This window comes from Camelus bactrianus, chromosome 12 (genome assembly GCF_048773025.1).
Source record: "Camelus bactrianus isolate YW-2024 breed Bactrian camel chromosome 12, ASM4877302v1, whole genome shotgun sequence".
NCBI classification, from domain to species: domain Eukaryota; kingdom Metazoa; phylum Chordata; class Mammalia; order Artiodactyla; family Camelidae; genus Camelus; species Camelus bactrianus.
Window position 1 is genome coordinate 28793670 of NC_133550.1, and position 18671 is coordinate 28812340.

General features: G+C 36.9%; 1 long non-coding RNA gene across 11 annotated transcripts in view; it reads left to right on the plus strand.

Moving 5' to 3' along the window:
• Positions 1–18671, plus strand: part of LOC123612972 (uncharacterized) — a 193944-nt gene that overhangs the window by 125375 nt on the left and 49898 nt on the right. For all 11 annotated transcript variants that reach the window (XR_012510665.1, XR_012510669.1, XR_012510668.1 and 8 more), the window contains one exon: positions 4252–4384. This is a non-coding gene — a long non-coding RNA (uncharacterized LOC123612972). The remainder of the gene's footprint in view (positions 1–4251; positions 4385–18671) is intronic.

Here is an 18671-nt window from a genome sequence, read left to right on the forward strand (position 1 = left end):
TCTACGATTTCACATATAGGAGAATATCTTGGTGAACCTGAGGCAATAAAGAAGGAAGAAAGAAAAAGAAAGTAAAGAACAAAAGAAAGAAAGAAGGAAAAAATTGGGGGGGAGAGAGAGAGACATACATATATGGGGATGGAAAAGGCAAAAAGAAAAGCAGAACACCTGTACTGGGAAATAGCCACAACTCAAAAGACACGAATCCAGACATATAAAATCAACCAAAATGCCCTCTAAAGATGAGCTCTCAATAAAATTACAAATCACACACAGAAACAAATGCCAAATTGGAATTGCATTAAATGCACAGATGATCTTAAGGATAATTGGCATCTTTAGTATACTGGATAACCTATTAAGTATTTAATATGTGCCTGGCACTGTACTGAGTGCTCTGAACAAATCATTTTATTTAGTCCGATCGTTTTATTTAATTATCCTACTTGATACATGAACTAACTAATATTACTCTCCTTTTACAAACAAGGAAGCTAAGCCTTAGAGGAATGAAGTAACTTTCCTGAGATGACCCAGGGAGGAATTGGTAGAGATGACATTCAGACTCATGCACTCAACCCTGGGCTCAGAACTGCCCAGTTAAACTTTCTGTTTAGAAATATGGAGTCTATTTTCATGAATTCAGGTGTAATATTTCTATCCTTCAATAACAGCTTAGCACTTTTTTAAAATATGGATTTACATATTTTTATTAGTTTGTTTCTAGGTGTTTTATCATTTTTGGTGCTACTGTGTATCAGATCCTTTTTGTCATAACATTTTCTAATTGGTTACTGCTGGTGATTGCGAGGTATATTGATTTTTTTTTTAAATCTTCTATCTGATTACTAAGCCATCTTGTTAGTTTTCCAGTTGATTCTCTTAGATATTCCAGGTAGTTAAGGTGGGGTATGTAAATAATGACAGCTTCCTCTCTTTCCTTCCCCTGATTACCTCATTTGCCAATGTTTGTGCATTTTATGGCCTAGGGGAAAGTTCATACGGTAGTACTAGTGGGGAGGGGAGTCTTTAGTGCATTCCAGGAAGAAAGAACTCTATGGTTATAAAAACAGCTTGATAGGTTCCAGAAATTGAGGGTAATGTGTCATGATTTTAAGGTAGGGTACAGACAAGGAAAGCAAGAGATGATAACCTGAAAGGAAAACCAGCGGATCTTGAAGGATGACAAGCTATTAAAAAAACTTTAAGCAAGGATGTGACATCATAAGATTTCCATTTTAGAAAAACCCTCAATGTCAGCATTGTGGAGACTGATTAAGGAAGGTAATACTGAAGAAATGGAGAAAGGTTAGGAGACTAGAGCAATGAGACACACGAGTGAAAACCATCCATGGAGAAGCGGGAAAAGGGCATAAATCTGTGAGAACGGAATCCCTACTCATTCAGCCTCCTTCAAGTTGTGATCTTGAACCAGTTACTCAATCTCCCCAAGCCTCAGTTCTTCAGATCTGTAAAATTAGGATAATAGAACCAACCAAGCATGGCTACAAAGTTTAAGTAAGATAATGCGTGTGTAGATAAACAACAAGATCCTACGGCATAGCACAGGGAACTATATTCTATACCTTGTAATAGCCTATAATGAAAAAGAATATGAAAAGGAATACACACACACACACACACACACACACACACACATATATATATGTATAACTGAATCACTATGCTGTACACCAGAAATTAACACAACATTATAAACCAACTATACTTCAATTTAAAAAAAGATAATGTGTGTGAAGTACACTAAAAAATGGTAGCTCTTTATTATTGAGCTAGACAATGGCATTGAGAATAAAGCTGAGGTCACACATTCTAGAAATGCATCTCCATCAAAGTACCATCCCAAAGCTGTCACTTCCTCTTCTGAGTTATCAGACCTCTGAGTTATTGAGGAAGATAAAGCTGTGTATTAGCACCCTTTCAGCTGCACCCCAAGTTCCACCTCTCCTGTGTGCTTTGCCTTCTCTTCTCCCTGCCCACACTCCACCTCTAAGACTGCTGTGGGTATTGGATTTGCATCCTGGAACAGCTGAATTACATGGCTCAAAAATTAGTATGCCAACTCAACAACAACAACAACAATAAAACAACCCAATTAAAAAGTGGGCAAAGAACTTGAATAGACATTTCTCATTTCTCCTAAGAAGATATACAGATGGTCAACAATCACACAAAAAGATACTTATTATTAGGAAAATGAAAATAGAAAACAAAGTACCACTTCATATCCATTAGGGTGGCTATAAGATTTTTTTAAAAAAACAAAAAATAACAAACATTGGCAAGTAAGTGAAGAAACTGGAACCCTTATACATTTTTGGTGAGAATGTAACATGGTTCAGCCACTATAGAAAACAGTTTGGTGGCTCCTCAAAAAGTTAAACATAGAATTATCAAATGACCCAGTAATTCTACTCCTAGGTATATACTCAAAAGAATTGAAAATAGGTATTCAAATAAGTACAGGTACACACACGGTATGATCTGAATGTTTGTGTCCTCCTGTAATCACAAGTTGGAATCCTCACACCCAATGTGATGATGTTAGAAGGTGGGACTTTTAAGAGGTGATTAGGACATGAGGGTGGAACCCTCATGAATGAGATTAGGATTATTATAAAAGAGATTCCACAGAGATCCCTGGCCCCTTCTACTTCTCTGACCCAGAAGGGGCCCTCACCCAAACCATGCTGGCACCCTGAGCCCAGCCTTCCAGCCTCCAGAAATGAGAGCAATAAATTTCTGTTGTTTGTAAGCTACCCAGTCTGTGGTATTTTGTTACAGCAGCCCAAATGGACCCATGTTCATAGAAGCACTGTTATAGTACCTGAAAGGCAGAAATAACCCAAATGTCTATTAATGGATAAATCTATTAATATGCGGCATATACATTAAATGGACTATTACTCAGCCATAAAAAGAAATGAAGTATTGATTTATGCTACAACATGGATGAACCTCAAAAACATTGTGCTAAGTGAAAAAAAGCCAGACACAAAAGATTATATATATTGTATGATTCCATTTATAATCAATATCCAGAACAGATAAATCCTAGAGACAGGACAAAGATTGGTAGTTACCAGAGGCAGTGGGAAGGAAGAATGAAGAACAATTACTTAAAATGTCTGGGGTTCCCTTTTAGAGTGATGAGAATATTATGGAACTAGAGGTGGTAGTTGCACAACATTCTGTATATACTAAATGCCACTGAAATGTTCTCTTTAAAATGGTTTATTTTATGTTATGTTAATTTAACTTCAATAAGATACATAAATAAAGTATTTTTTAATTGTAATGAAAGTCTCTCTCAGAAAGTGGATGTGAGTGGCTGCTAGAGTTCTGTAGTCTCAAGTCACCAGTGAATAAAAGGTAGTTTGCATTAAACCCCTGCAGTGTCCATTCTAGTCAGAGCATTTAATGCCCAGGCATTCCTTATTGTTTAATAACACGAATAGCCCCAGTTGGAGCAGTGTGGTCTCCTACTGATGTCATTACCTTTAACTAGTTGAAAACTTTGATGGGAGCCCTTATTTTTCCTCTCCATTATCTTGTCTTCCCACAGTTCCTGTGAACACTCCCTGCAATTTTTCTCCCACTGAGCTGCTGAATTTTCTTCGACTGTGATGTCTCTTTAAAAGACCTCACCTACTGTCATATGAAATTATTAAGTCTTTTTACATCTAGACTATAAGCTCCATGAAGGTGGGAGCCATGATGCTTTGGTTCACCACTATACCTAGCACATCGTACAACAAAAAAATGTAGATGTTAGATGCTCTTCTCAGCAGACCTGGTGTTTGCTATTTTGCCTGCGTTTGAGTATAACAGCACTTGAACCAAAAAGCCAGATAGTTAAATGACTTTTCTGTTTTGGCATTTGACTTTATAATTATCCAGTGTGCATAGAAAAGGGAGTGGCTAGAAACTAATGTTTCTCTTACATGGCCTCTGTTCTCCCCAGTCAACCACCTTGGCTCCCATATCAAAACACAGGCTCCTTCTCAACCTCTTCCACCTGCAGCTCTTCCATAGTGCTCATTCATTACTGCCCGAAGATAAAAATTTGTGTTATTAATTCAACACAGTTTGCAAAGTGAAGTAACATTTTTATTTGTTCCTTTCTTCTCAGAATTCAAACTGCTTCATTAGTTGCATTTAAAAAAAGAAAGAAAGAAAAAGCATTAAACACCCTCTCATTTGTTTCGCTCTTTTCCTTTTTTATTCAAGGTGACTCACTTCTGTCCAGTTACTGACTTCCCAGGAAATGGTGCCCAATCTGGAAGCTGAGATTGTACTATTTTATTGCTCTACGCAAACAAAGCCTTCATCTGGCCTTAAGGCTCAAAGGAAGACTCTACAGGTAATAATTACAGGCAAGTGGCATCCCCAAAGAAAAAGATGTTTTGACACTGTTAAGAATCACCACGCGTAGGTGCCTCTTGCGTCGAGCATGATACGTGGGAAGGATACCAATTTACTAGTCAGAGAGTTTGGGGTTTGAATCTTAGCTCTGCCACTTACAATGTGTACTTAAGCAAGTTTTTAGACATCTCTGAATGTCGGCTAATTAATCTTAAAAAATGGAAATAACAGTTAAGCCATAGGGTTTTTGTACACAATGAATGTGTTATTGTATTTAAAGATTGTCTGACATATATTAGGCTCTCAATAGCTACTGTCATCATTCTAAGCAGAACTCATCTTATTGGGGTGAAATTTCATTGATCTCTTATTTACACACATACACAAGCATCTTCTCACCTGACTTTGTAGGCTTACTTAATAAAACTGTCAAAAGAGAAAAATAAGACAAACTGTGTGATATACCAAAGCCATGAAAGTAGTTCTCAAAAACTCTTAATCTGTGTGAATTGTTAGGCCAAACAGGTACATTCGTTTTACCCATATTTACCAAATGTTAAACAATTTTTTGCTGCTGCTTTCCTTGTCACAGTCCGTAATTTTCTATCACAAATATATACCCATGCTTCCACAATATACATGGATCCCCATGGGAAATTAAAAACAGATGTAATTTTTTAAAAAATTCAAACACTGTTTGATTTTGAGGAGGCTCAGAAATGATTTTTTTTATTATTATTATTATTATTATTATTATTATTATTATTATTATTATTATTATTTGAATTTAAATCAATTCAATAACTATTTAGAGGATGCCAACTACATTCCTAATACAGGAGAGATTCAAAGGTAAGTGCAATACAGTCTGTGCCATCAAGCAGCTTATAGTCTAGTAAAAACTTGATACAATCAACCAAGTGGCAGATCTTACTGTTCCAACAGAGACACTTCATCCCAGCGTGGCCTGTTCAGTGGATCTCACAGAAACAGTTCAGACAAAATCAGTTGCAAACAGTAGAGATAATTTTCTAGCTTCTTTGGACAGGTAATCTTGCTTTGAAAGATAATGAAACAGAGTAAAGGCTTTCTGAATTTTCTCTTATGGCTAGCCCTGTGTTCATATTTAGCAGTTGGTTACTCAATTATCCTTTTCTATGTAGAGGGCACCATTATATATGAGACCATAGCAGAGAAGCTCTGGCAGGAATATTTGCAAAGTGAGGAATTTCCTATTTTGTACCAAATGTGATGACATTTAAGCAACTCAAGGGAAATAAATTTGTACACTATGCTAGATATTCTATGCTAAAATTTTTATGTGGTGCACTAGGTAAATTCCACGTAAAAATAGTTTTTCCCTAAGAAACAAAATGTTCATGGATACATGCTTGTTGATTTTTTTTTCCATCACAAAAGGTTAATCCAAAATTCGACCTTGTACACAATACCAGCACACAACGAGCCAGACACTTGCAAGTGAATATTGCTCTCTGGTAGCAAAGCCCCCTTGGTGGGGAGAAGGAATGGTGCATCATTTCTGTCCCACCACTAAGGAACTATTTATAGTCCAGCATTCTAATGAAAACCCTAGTGACCTGGAAAAGTTAATGTGCCTTTCAGTGTCTTATTTACACCCTAGGAATTACTCAGGATCAAATCCAAGATGTATACGTATGTTTTCTCACACACACACACACACACGCACACACACACTTATCTCATTCAATATGAAAGCCAGAAAGAATTATACAGTCTATATTTATTTGGGTTCTCTCATTACACAGCTGATAATTGAAGACACTGCAGGATAATGAAGTTCCACTAGAAATGCATGCACGAAAATGGTGGACCAAATTGTGGAGATAATTACAGTCCAACACCATCACCAAAAAAAAAAAAAAAAAATCACAGTGTTCCTCCCCTTAAGAACTTAATGAAAATTCAAAGGTTATGTCAGAAAGTGAAACCAGTAGAATAGGAAATGTTGTCTGAAGTAAATTTAAATGTCAGTTATATATACTTATGTTATTAAAATGATAGCGTAATTATTATTGGCATAAGTTTGTGTCCTAGTTTACAAGGCTCCTTTCTTTTTGGACTTGGACCCACTTGGACTCCACTCCCTGCAAGGAGACTCTTAGTCACTCTTCTTAGACTGGGTTAGGTGCCCTTTTATGTTTCTTATCTTAGCACTTGTCAAGTAAGCCTGGCAAGAACTCTGTAAAATAGGTGTAGTTTTGATTGCCACTTTCAGATAAGAAAACTGAGTCCAGAGAAACTGAGTGATATGTCTCATCAAGATCACAAAGCAGACCCGGGAACCAAACTCCTTTAAAATGATTCCAAACTCCATACTCTGGTTGCAGGTCATGGGGCAAAGGTCATTCGGTGGACTTCTCTTCCACTTACTTTAAGATTGTAGCTACTAAACATTAAGAAAGTAGGAAGATGAGCAATTATCTGTTGACTTTGGGCAAGAAACAGCATTTGAGTAATTATGATAAGAACACATTGAGCATGCATGTGTGCCAAGCCCTCCTCAGCTAAGTGCTGGGTGCATTCTCTCATTTCATTCTCACAACATTTTGTGAGATGCAAATGATGATTAGTCCCATCCACCTACTTTTAATATTCTATAGTTAGAGAAACTGACGCTCAAGGAGGTTAAATAATTCGCCTAAGTTCATACCACTAGAAAGTGACAGAGCCAGGCTCTTTACCCCGGTTTCTGACTCAAAGTCCACTTGCTGAAGCACCACACGTGTGGCCCACTTGAAGCCAAACCCACATAATCATCTTCCTTAGATATTTAAGGGGGAAAGTGTAGGCTACAAGGTGAGGGCTGTCCGGAATTATCTTAATAATTGCTGAGTGCTCCCCTTTTAATAACACATACAGACATACATTAAGAACCTTTTTCAGACTTGGGTTCAGATTCTGGCTTCACCACTTACTAGATGGAACCACTTTGTTCACATTACTGAATCTCCAAAACTCAGTTTTCCCATTTGACAAAAGAAGTTAATAGAACCTAACTAATAGGGTATTTGCACCCAGAGTGAAATCATGTCATGGAACCCATAGAAACCATAAATATCAAACCCATCTCTTTCCCTGCCTCTGACTTCTAGCTTTAAATATAAGTATAAGTAAAACACACACTAGGTGACACAAAAATCTTCACTCATTCATTAACGCATGTATTCACCTCCAAATATTACTGACCTTTCTTGAATCTCTCAGTTAATGGGATTTTAAGATGACAACTTCCTAAAATTTGGGGAGGTTTTGTTGCCGTTGTTCTATATCTGGATGGCAACAGTCTCTTGAACATTTTTCTCTGAGTTTGTTGTACAAGTGCACAAACTGACCTATACTTTAAACATAATATCTATGATGATAGATATACTCTTTAATTCCACAGTCATCAGTTAAGTGCCTTGTATGTCAGGAATCATCCCTACCCCAAAGGAGTGCATAGTTTATTGGGTAAACAAACACAAGAATAGCTAAGACACCGTGTGGTAATGGTGCCATAACAGAGGCATGTACAAGTTCCATGGGAACAATTAAACCTGCTCAAGTTGTTGGAGACTAGTTCACAGAGGAGGTGACATTTGAGCTCAGCCACAAAGAATGAGTCAGCTTCTCCAAGAATTAATGAGCTTTCCAACATCAGAGTCAGATTTCAAGAGGGTATCTGGTTAAAACTATGACCACAAGAAAATTCTCTCCTTTTACTTGGCCCAGATTATTAAAGACAAAAAGTTGTGATGACTTTCAGGGTTAATCTGCTAAAAACATTCAGTGATGATTTTACAAAGCAAAGGTGTTGTATTTAACTGTTCCAAAGCCACCATTGGGTAGCACTTAGGATTCTAGACAACATGAGTTTCTTCTTTGAAAGCTCATATATACTCATATATAACAAATGTATACATTCAAGATCATTGAAGATTGTAAGCCTTCATTTCCATTGTGTGAGATTGGTAGCTTTTAAAATATTGATGTACTTGTGCAAGTTACTTGACTTGAGTTACTATACAGTAAATTTAAGAGAGAAAATGTCAAAGTTGGACAAATTTTAAATGACTTCTTTTTTTCAAAAAGCTTCTTAAAATAGGTAATATTTTATACAAAATTAGTATACAGAAATCTGTTGCATTTCTGCACACTGATAATGAGCTATAAGAAATGAAGAAAAAGCAACATCCTCTACAATTTGCATTTGATTGCATTTACAATTACAGTAAAAAAGAGTGAAATACCTAGGAATAAATTTAACTAAGGAGGTGAAAGATATGTATTCTGAAAACAATAAGACATTGAGGAAGGAAATGGAAGACAACACAAATAAATGGAAAGCTATTGCAGTGCTCGTGGATTCAAAGAATCAATTATTAAAAGGACCATACTACCCAAAGCAATCTACAGACCCAGTGCAAGCCCTATCAAAAAACCAACAGCACTTTTCGCAGAACTAGGACAAATAATCCTAAGATCTGTGTGAAACTGCAAAAGACCCAAATAGTCAAAGAAATCTTGAGAAAGAAGAACAAAGCTGAAGGTATCATGCATTCTGATTTCAAACTACACTGAAAAGGTATAATAATCAAAACAATGTGGTACTGTCACAAAAACAAATAGGTCAATGGAACAGAATAGAGAGTCCAGAAATAAACTCACACTCAAATGGTCAATTAATGTAAGAATATACAATGAGGAAAAGACATGTCTTCAATAAATGGTTGGGAAAACTGGACAGATACATACAAAACAGTAAAACTGGACCATTTTTTTACACCCTATATAAAAATAAACTCAAAATGGATTAAAGACTTAAATATAAGACCTGAAATCATAAAACTCTTAGAAGAAAATATCAGCAGTAAGCTCTTTAACATTCATCTTAGCAATTTTGGGGGGATGTTTCCTCGGGCCAGGGCAACATAAATAACAAGGGACTACCTCAAACTAAAAACTTTTGCACAGCAAAGGAAACCACTAACAAAACAGAAAGGCAAAGTACTGAATGGGAGAAGAATGAGAATTACAAACTCTATATCCAATAAGAGGTTAAAATCCAAAATATAAAAACTCACACAACTCAATAGCAAAGAAACAAACAACCCAACTTAAAAATGGGCTGAGAACCTGAATATACATTTTTCCCAAAGAAGACATAAAGATAGCCAAGAGGCAAGTGAAAAGATGCTCAACATTACTAATCATCAGAGAAATGCAAATCAAAACCACAATGAGATATCACCTCACACCTCACAACAGAATGGCTGTCATTAAAAAGACAATTAACAACAAGTATGGGCAAGGATGTGGAGAAAGGGGAACCTGCATGCACTATTGGTGGGAATTTAAACTGGTGCAGCCACTGTGAAAAATAGTATGGAAATCCCTCAAAAAATTAAAAATAGAACTACCATATGATCCACTAATTCCACTTCTGGGTGTTTATCCAAAGAAAACAAAAACTTTGAAAAGATACATGCACCCCAATCTTCATAGCAGCATTATTTACAATAGCCAAGATATGTTAGCAACCTAAGTGTCCATCAACAGATGAATGAATAAAGAAGATGTGGCATTTACACATAAATGGAATATTACTCAGCCATAAAAAAGAGTGAAATCTTGCCATTTGCAGCAACATGGATGGACCTGGAGGTCATTATGCTAGGTGAAATAAATCAGAGCAAAATAAATACTATATGATTTCACTTATATGTGGAATATAAACAAACAAACAAAGCAAAATAGAAACAGATCCATAGATATAGGGAACAAACTAGTAGTTGCTAGAGGGAAGAGGGTTGGGGGGATGGATGAAATAGCTAAAGGGGCTTAATAGATAAAAACTTTCATCTATAAAATAAATAAGTCATGGAGATAGGGAATACAGTCAATAATATTGTAGTAACTTGTGTGGTAACAAATGGTAACTCAACTTATAGTGGTGATCATTTCATAATGTATAAAAATACTGAATCACTATCACACACCTAAAACAAATAGTGAATGTTAATTATAATCAAATAAATTTTTCATTTGATTCAAAAATAAAATAAAATATGTAATGTTTTAAGATGAATTAGTCATACAGAGCTCATCCTGAACTTCAAAGTAAAATAGTTCAAGGGTGCAGAAACAAAATGGCAATGAAGACTTAAAGATGAAATATTTCAAGATTTAATTATTTTTGCCACCTTCTACGTATAACCCATGTTTCCTACTTTTTGCTTCTAATCATGCTTCCTACGAACATCTCTCATATGCTAACAGATTAAGTCTAGTTGCCATTCATTGCCTCTGTCCTTTCATTGCTTGCCATGTCCAGCAGGCATGGCCATCTCCTGCCATAGGTGATGCCATGGAGCTGATGTCAGGATGACAAGGCTGCTGGTGTCACAATGCACAGTTGGGAAGAGTGTCTCTCTTCCCTTCTTGGCTTTACCCTCTCTTAGAAAGACAGGACCAAGGCACACATCCTTGAGCCCCAGAGATGGACAATCCCGTCAATGCAGTGGCCCTTTCAAGTTACTCACTACCTTCCTATCTGCTTTCCACAGGACTCAGGCCCTGGGAAGAGACAACCTGGCTGACAGTCCCAAATCCCTCCCCTATAGTGACCAAAGCTTTGCTTCTGGGTCCAGCTTGTGCCTGGCTGCCTTGCCTGTCAGAACAACTCCTTACCAAAGATGCCCATGTTACAGAGAGAGCCTGGCATGCCATTTCCTCAGATAAGGCCGAACTAGTCTGAACTTCAGAAACATACCTGCTTGAGATTTTAGGATTCTTGATTTTATTCCTACTTGCTCTAGTTACTTGATGAAAATAGGTTCAGCCTCATAAGAAAACTTGGAGGAAGCTAATGTTCATTTTTATTTGATTTAAGATGAAGGAAGGAAGGAAGAAAGGAAGCAAAAAAGGAAGAGAGAAGGTGGGAGGGAGAGACAAAGGTCTGTCCTACTAAACTGTAATTTTCCCCAAGTAAATGGCTAGTAGAAATGTTCTGTGTCTGTAACAACTGTAACTAGATCACTCTTATGATTTCAAATATTTTGTTCCTTATTCTTGAGCTAAAATTATATCACCTTTTACAAAGGCTTTTCCATGTACATGCTATCATTTAGTTTTTAAGTCCCCTGTGAAACAGATATTATTGTGGTCTCCATTATTTCAGAAGAGAAAATTAAGCAGTCCCTCTCATTCATTATCACCCCCTCCCTTCACTGCTAGATTTTACTAACCTTTCCAGTTAAGACAGCATTTTCTCCAGGAATACTTACTGACATCCTTGGCCTGGACAGGCAGCTCCAATTCTCTGTTCCAGTACCGCAGAGTACCAGTTGACCAGAAGGAGCCTGGGTGGTTAGAGCCCCGCAGACTCATCACCTCAAGCCTTGCGCTGTCCCATTCATTCTTCCCAGTGCCGTGTGAGTAATATCATTTTCCATGGGTGCCAGGATATGCAAAAGGCTAAGAAGCCCCACCGTAGAGGAATGGCTAAGAGCATGGGCTTGAAAGACTACTTAGCTATGTGACCTTGGGCAGTTATCTAACCCATCTGAGTGTTAGTCTCCCCATCAGGAAAGTGGAAGTAGTAGAGAGCACTACTGCCGTGTAGACTGTCTCATTTGCTTTTCAAAACAGTGTAAGATCAGTACTATTATTCTTCCTATCACACAGAGAGGAAACTGAGGTACAGAAAGGTGAAAGTCACACAGATAACAAGTTCTTTGAACTTCACATTAATACGTAAGTAAAAGAGCTGTGATTCAAACCCAAGCCCACGTTTGTTTATAACCACTACGCTACACGGGAATCATAACAGAACCTTCCTCATAGAGTTGCTACAAGAATTAAATTTCATGATCTATGTGTAAATGATGCTCTTGTCTCAGAACTGTAACTGAAGAGCAAAACAACCAAGTACCCTGCCACTGCCCTGCAGGGTGTACTGAGACATACCAGTTCCAAACACTGGGCTTTCCTCGCACTTTCATGCCCTCCATTACCTCCACCACCACAATATTAAGGAACTTGCAGACCTGCCCCTATGTAATAAGAGCAAAGGAAAGAGGTTTGGGGAGATAAATGTTGTGGTTATACTGCTGGGGGAGGGATTATCAGTTTCCCAACACCCTTTCCTGGAAAGATGGATTCTGCACTTGACCGTGGTCCCAAGAGTTGGTTGACCACAGCAGGTGGTTGGAATTGGGAGCTACATCTTGCCATAATTGGCACTGCATTATGGACAGAGAGGCACTGCAGTAAGATGGGTAAATCTTGCATGGGGTCACCGGTGCTTAAGGAAACTGCACTGGAGTGAGTCCCTCCCTGATGGGGCATGTTGAAGCCCCCTCATGCCCTCACCTATGAAATACGGGAACTGAGATGCCTTCCCCATGGTACTGTCGTGAACACTAAATGAGATCATGTGAGTGAGATTCCCTCTGCAAAGACCCACAATTAACGTTAGCTCCCTCACCGCATGTCTGCTCCCCAGTGTTTAAAGCCTAGATAAATACTTTGAGTGTGGGAAGAGAGGGGTAGCTTTTCATAATGTCAGATTCAACTTAAAAAGAAAAGTCTGTGTTTGCGGAGTACTATCTCCCTGGATTACCAAGCAGAGTCTGCAATTTATTAACCTTTTAGTCATTTGTGAGCACCAGCAAGAGGACTTTTTTGAATAATCAAAAAACCTTCCCATTCTGGCAGCCAAATAAAAGGAGGCCAGGTGTTCAGGATTAAAAATGCATTACCCCACTGCGGACTTTCTGGGGATGGTGTCAAGTATTTTCTCTTTCATAATATGTACCATTTCAAAAGCAGAGAAAGAGGAGGGGGAAGTGAACAGAGGTGATAAAAGGACTTCAGGAAAAATGGGGGTGGATGGAAAAATGGAGGGTGGAAAGTGGCAGAGAGAAGATGGAGGAGAATCCTATTTTTAATGAGTTATAGTCCTCTTCCCTCCTCTTAAAAATAGATCCTCTTCCTGCCCACAGTGACTTGAGGGGACAATATCTGGGGTTCCATAATACCATTGGTATATCTGTTTGGAGGCACTGATACTGTGTATCTTTTGGGCAAGGTTGGGCAGGGCTTTTCAATACACAACCACTAAATTTCCTCCAGAAATGTTTGTAAGAAAAATGTCCACATTCATACTATCATTTAAAAAATTATCCTCAACACAAAACTAAGGCTATTTTGAAGTAAAACTAAGATAATTTCTGGTTGCTAATAATAACACTAGCATACATTTTGAGTGTGTTCTCTCTGTGCCAGGCACCTCGCTAAGCTCTTGCCACTCATGCTACCCTTGTGGCAGATGCGGAAATTGAAACTTGGGAAACTAGACAGCTGATGGTCCAATGTGATGGAATTAGGATTCAAACCCAGGTCTACCTCCAAAGCCTGACCTTGTCACCTCTGCCCTATTGTCTGCTTTAGAAGCCTTCAGGGGCTGCCACTCCATCACCCAGGCTGAGCTCTGATGCTGAACAGAGGAAGAAACCCAGCCCATGGGAAAGGCAAGAACTAAGATACAGCACCGGCTGTTACAGAAAGGATTGTATTGCAAACAAGCCCTTCAAACTTTGTACACAACAAGCTCATGGTGCACCGGGAGGCTAATTTGAGGCTCAAGGATTGCTTCGGAAAGGCTTCTGTAATTTCAGAGTTTAATAATATGAAATTAGACCCAGAATCCTCAAACAAACCCATTTCACAACTACAATACCCATGGAAATGAGCACTTCCATTAGATTTGAGACCATTACATCTCCATCTCTCTGTGAGGGAAATAGATGCTTTTCACTGGAACAAATACAAAACATCAGTACATTTTCATCCAGTACAATTTCCTAAACTCCTTTTATCCAATTTCCCAATTTTGTCAGATATTTGAAACTGAAATAAAGCTCTCCTCTTGGCCCAGTTTCTAATTCACTTTAACTCTGCAACAAAATTATTCTTAGGTTTTATCATCAGCCTATTTCTTAGATAGGGCTTGGGTTTCATTATTTCAAAAAGATGTCAAAAAGCATGAAGAAATATTCCAAATACAGGCTTTTGTTATTTTCTCTATAATGTAATCATTAAATCTTTATGCTATTTTTCCTCAAGGTATGAGTGTACACATTATAAAAGTGATCATTAAACAATTACAAATCTACTACAAACAGTAGCTTCTGGTACTTAGATAATGAGAAATGTGTCTAAAGATCATAAACAAAGGCTATTTATGACAGGTTAAGGGAAATAATTCCCCAATCTTATGTGAATGAAGATTGCATATACTGCAATTAGGAAAAGTTTCATAATTTTTTTTTAAATACAATGAAATGTTTTCAACCCTTGAACCATCCTCAGTTATAAAAAAAAGATCCTCAGTTAAACGTGTTTATTCTGTATGTATACAGTTACTACTTATAAGACATTCTCTAAGACATCACTGGGATACTGGAATAAGTAATAAATACATGAGTCACTACCTTCAAGAATCTTTCAGTCTTGTAGAGGTGGTAATAGATGTGTTTGCAGCAATAATATAAAGAATTATGTGATGAGTATCATAAAGAAAAGTGCAAAGCATTATGGGAGTTCAAAGGAAGGAGGCATCATCTCTATGTGAGGGGATCAGAAGATGGTGGCCATGCATCTGTGTCTTCATAGAAACATTACTTACAATAGCCAAGATGCGGAAGCAACCTAAGTGTTGTTCATCACTGAATAAATGGGTAAAGAAGATGTGGTATATAAATATACAATGGAATACTACTCAGCCATTTTAAAAAAACGAAATTGTGCCATTTGCAGCAGCATGGATGGACTTGGAGGGCATTAAGCTAAGTGAAAGAAGTCAGACAGAGAAAGACAAATACCTTGTGATCTCACTTACATGTGGAATCTAAAAAAACAAAAATAAACAGCCAGAAAAAAAACATAAACAAAATTAAGCTCACAGACACAGAGAACAGATTGGTGGTTGCCAGAGGCAGGTAATGGGGGTGGGGAAAACAGGTGAAGGGAGTCAAAAGATGCAAAATTCTAGTTATAAGAATAAGTAAGGCATGGGATGTAATGTACAGCAAGGCAACTACAGTTAATATGATTGTAGTGCACATCTGAAAGTTGCTAAGAGAGTAAACTGTAAAAGTTCCCACCATGAGAAAAAAATTCTGTAATGATGCAGATGGCAGGTGTTGACTAGATTCAGTGTGGTGATCATTTTGCAACATACACTAATATAGAATCATTTTGTTGTACTCATATAATGCTGTCTGTCAATTATACTTCAACTGATAAAAAAAAAAACCAGAAGATGGTGGGCAGACCATTCCAGGCTAATGAAACGTTCAAGAAAAGACAACACCTGTTCAGCAAAGAGTCCCTTTTGGAATTCAAGATGTCAGTGGGAGATACAGTAGGACTGTTAGCCTAAGATAGGATCATGGAGAACAAATGCCAGGCCCAAGAGTTTAGAGATTATTCAGTTGGAGAAATACAGATTTACTAGGTGTATCCAATATTTCACACTTTCCTTATTTTTACCTATTTACAGTATCTCTTTTTTAAACAGCTTCACTGAAGTATAATTAACATACAATTAACTGCACATGTTTAAATTGTAAAATTTGTCTTGACATCCATATACACCCATGAAACCATCACCACAATCAAGATAATGAACATATCAATCATCCCAAAAAACTTCCTTGTGCCCCTTTGTAACCTCTCCCTCCTGCCCCATCCCTAGGCAAATACCATCCTGCTTTCTGCCACTATAGATTAATTAGCGCTTTCAAGAATTTTGTGTAAATGAAACCATGCTATTTAACTTCTTTCACTCAGCACAGTTTTTCGAGATGCATCCATATTGTTGGGTATATCAACAGTTTGTTCCTTATTACTAATAAATGGTATTCCATTATCTGCCTATCCTACGATTTGTTTATTCATTCACCTTTTTGTTGGATATTTGCATTGTTTCTAGTTTGGGGCTATTATAAATAACTGCTATGAATATTCATGGTCATATGCCTTCATTTCTCTTGGGTTAATACCTAGCTGTGAAGGGGCTGGGTCGTATAGTAGATTATGTTACACTTTTTAAATAACTGCCAAGCTATTTGCCAAAGTGGCTTCCCAGTTTACATTCCCACCAGCAGCATATGAGAATTCCAGTTGTTCCACATCCTTGCGAGCACTTGGCATGGTCACTGCTTTTTAATTTTAGACATTCAGTAGATGTGTACTGATAATCTTACTGTGGTTTTAATTTGCATTTTCCCAATAACTAACGACTTTTCATGTTTTCAGTTATGACTTTTACAGCCTCTTTGATGAAGTGTCCATACAAATTTTTTGCCCATTTTTCAATTACTATTACTGTTGAAATTTTAGCATTGTTTATACATTTTGGACATGAGCCCTTTATCAGATAAATGATTTGCAAATATTTTCTCCAAGTCTTTGGTTTGTCTTTCAAACAGTAGAAGTTTTTAATTTTGATGAAGCTTAATATATCAGTTTTTTTGTGGATTATGCTTTTGATATTGATCTAAGAAATCTTTGCCTAATTCAGGGTCACAAAGATCTTCTCCTATGCCCTCTCCCTGTTTCATAGTTTTACTTTTAGGTCTATGATCTATTTTGAGTTAATTTTTTTTTTTATAGAGAGATCAAGGAATGGATTGAAGGTTTTTGTTTTTAGAGTTGTTTTTGTTTTATTTTGCAGATGAATTTCTAATTGTTTCAGCATCATTTGTTGAAAAAATAATCCTTTTTTAACTGAATTGTCTTTATACCCTTGTCAAAGATCAATTGACCATATATGTATAGGTCTATTTCTGAACTGTCTTTTCTGTTCCATTGATCTATTTGTCTACTTTGATGCCAATACCACACTGTCTTGAGTGCTATAGGGTTATAATAAGCCTTGAAGTCAGGTAGTGTTAAGTCCTCCGCATTTGCTTTCTTATTTCAAATCTTTTAAGCTATTCCAGGTCCCTTGCATTTCTATATAAATTTTAAAATCTGCTTATCAATTTCCACCCAAAAAAACCTGCTAAAGTTTTTATTGGGATTGTGTTGAATTTATATTTTAATTTAGGGAAAACTGCTATCTTAATTATATTAAATCTTCCAATCTGTAAACATCATAATTCTATTTTGATACCTCTTTAATTTCTGTCAGCAATGTTTTGTAATTTTCCATGTACTGGCCTTTTACATCTTTTCTCAAATTAATCCTCAAATATTTCATATTTTTATGTTATTGTAAAGGATTTTATTTCATTGTCTGATTGTTCGTTGCTAGTATATCAAAAACAATTGATTTTGTATATGATCTTGTATCCTACAATCTTGCTACAAAGTCACTTGTTAATTCTAGGAGCCCTTTTGTGTGTTGCATATGATTTTCTATATAAATGATCATGTTATCTGTGAATTCAGTTTACTTCCTTCTTTCCAATCTGGATGCCTTTTATGTCTTCTTCCTTGCCTTATTGCAAGAAAATTGTGACTCCAAACTCCCTCTGAAGAGCGTGAGGTACCTGATTCATTGCTGCCCACCATGCAAGAATTCCTCAAGTGCAAGGGGAGATGGCTCTCTTTCACTACTAGGGCAGCTGTGGAAACCCCAAATCACTTCAGGACTGGACTCTTAAATTAGCCCTTCCATGACTTTAGTCTCCAGAATATATATGCTTCCACATACATGTGCACATAGTGTTATCTTAAAGCCTCCTTATTAAGTACATATAGCCCATCTAGGAACCATTCCATTCCTCCATTCCATTCTAATCACCATAGGTACACAGCCTTGGTCACCACTCTAGATTCTCCTTTCTCTTATGGTGAGTTTCTCCTCAAAAGCATTTGATGTCTTTGCCAAATTACCTCAGTTGGATCAATTTTAACCCATCTGATACTTTCCAATAATATTTAACTTCAAAAAGGTTTTTTTTTTTAATTGAAGTATGGCTGATTTACAATATTTACAATATTGTGTTAGTTTCAGGTATACAGAAAAGTGATCAGTTATACATATTTTTTTCAGATTCTTTTCCATTATAGGTTATTATAAGATATTGAATATAGTTCCTTGTGCTATACAGTAAATCTTGTTGTTTATCTATTTTATATATAGTGATGTGTATCTGTTAATCCCATACTCCTAATTTATCCCTGCCTCTTTCCCCTTTGGTAACCATAAGTTTGTTTTCTATTGTCTGTGACTTTATTTCTGTTTTGTA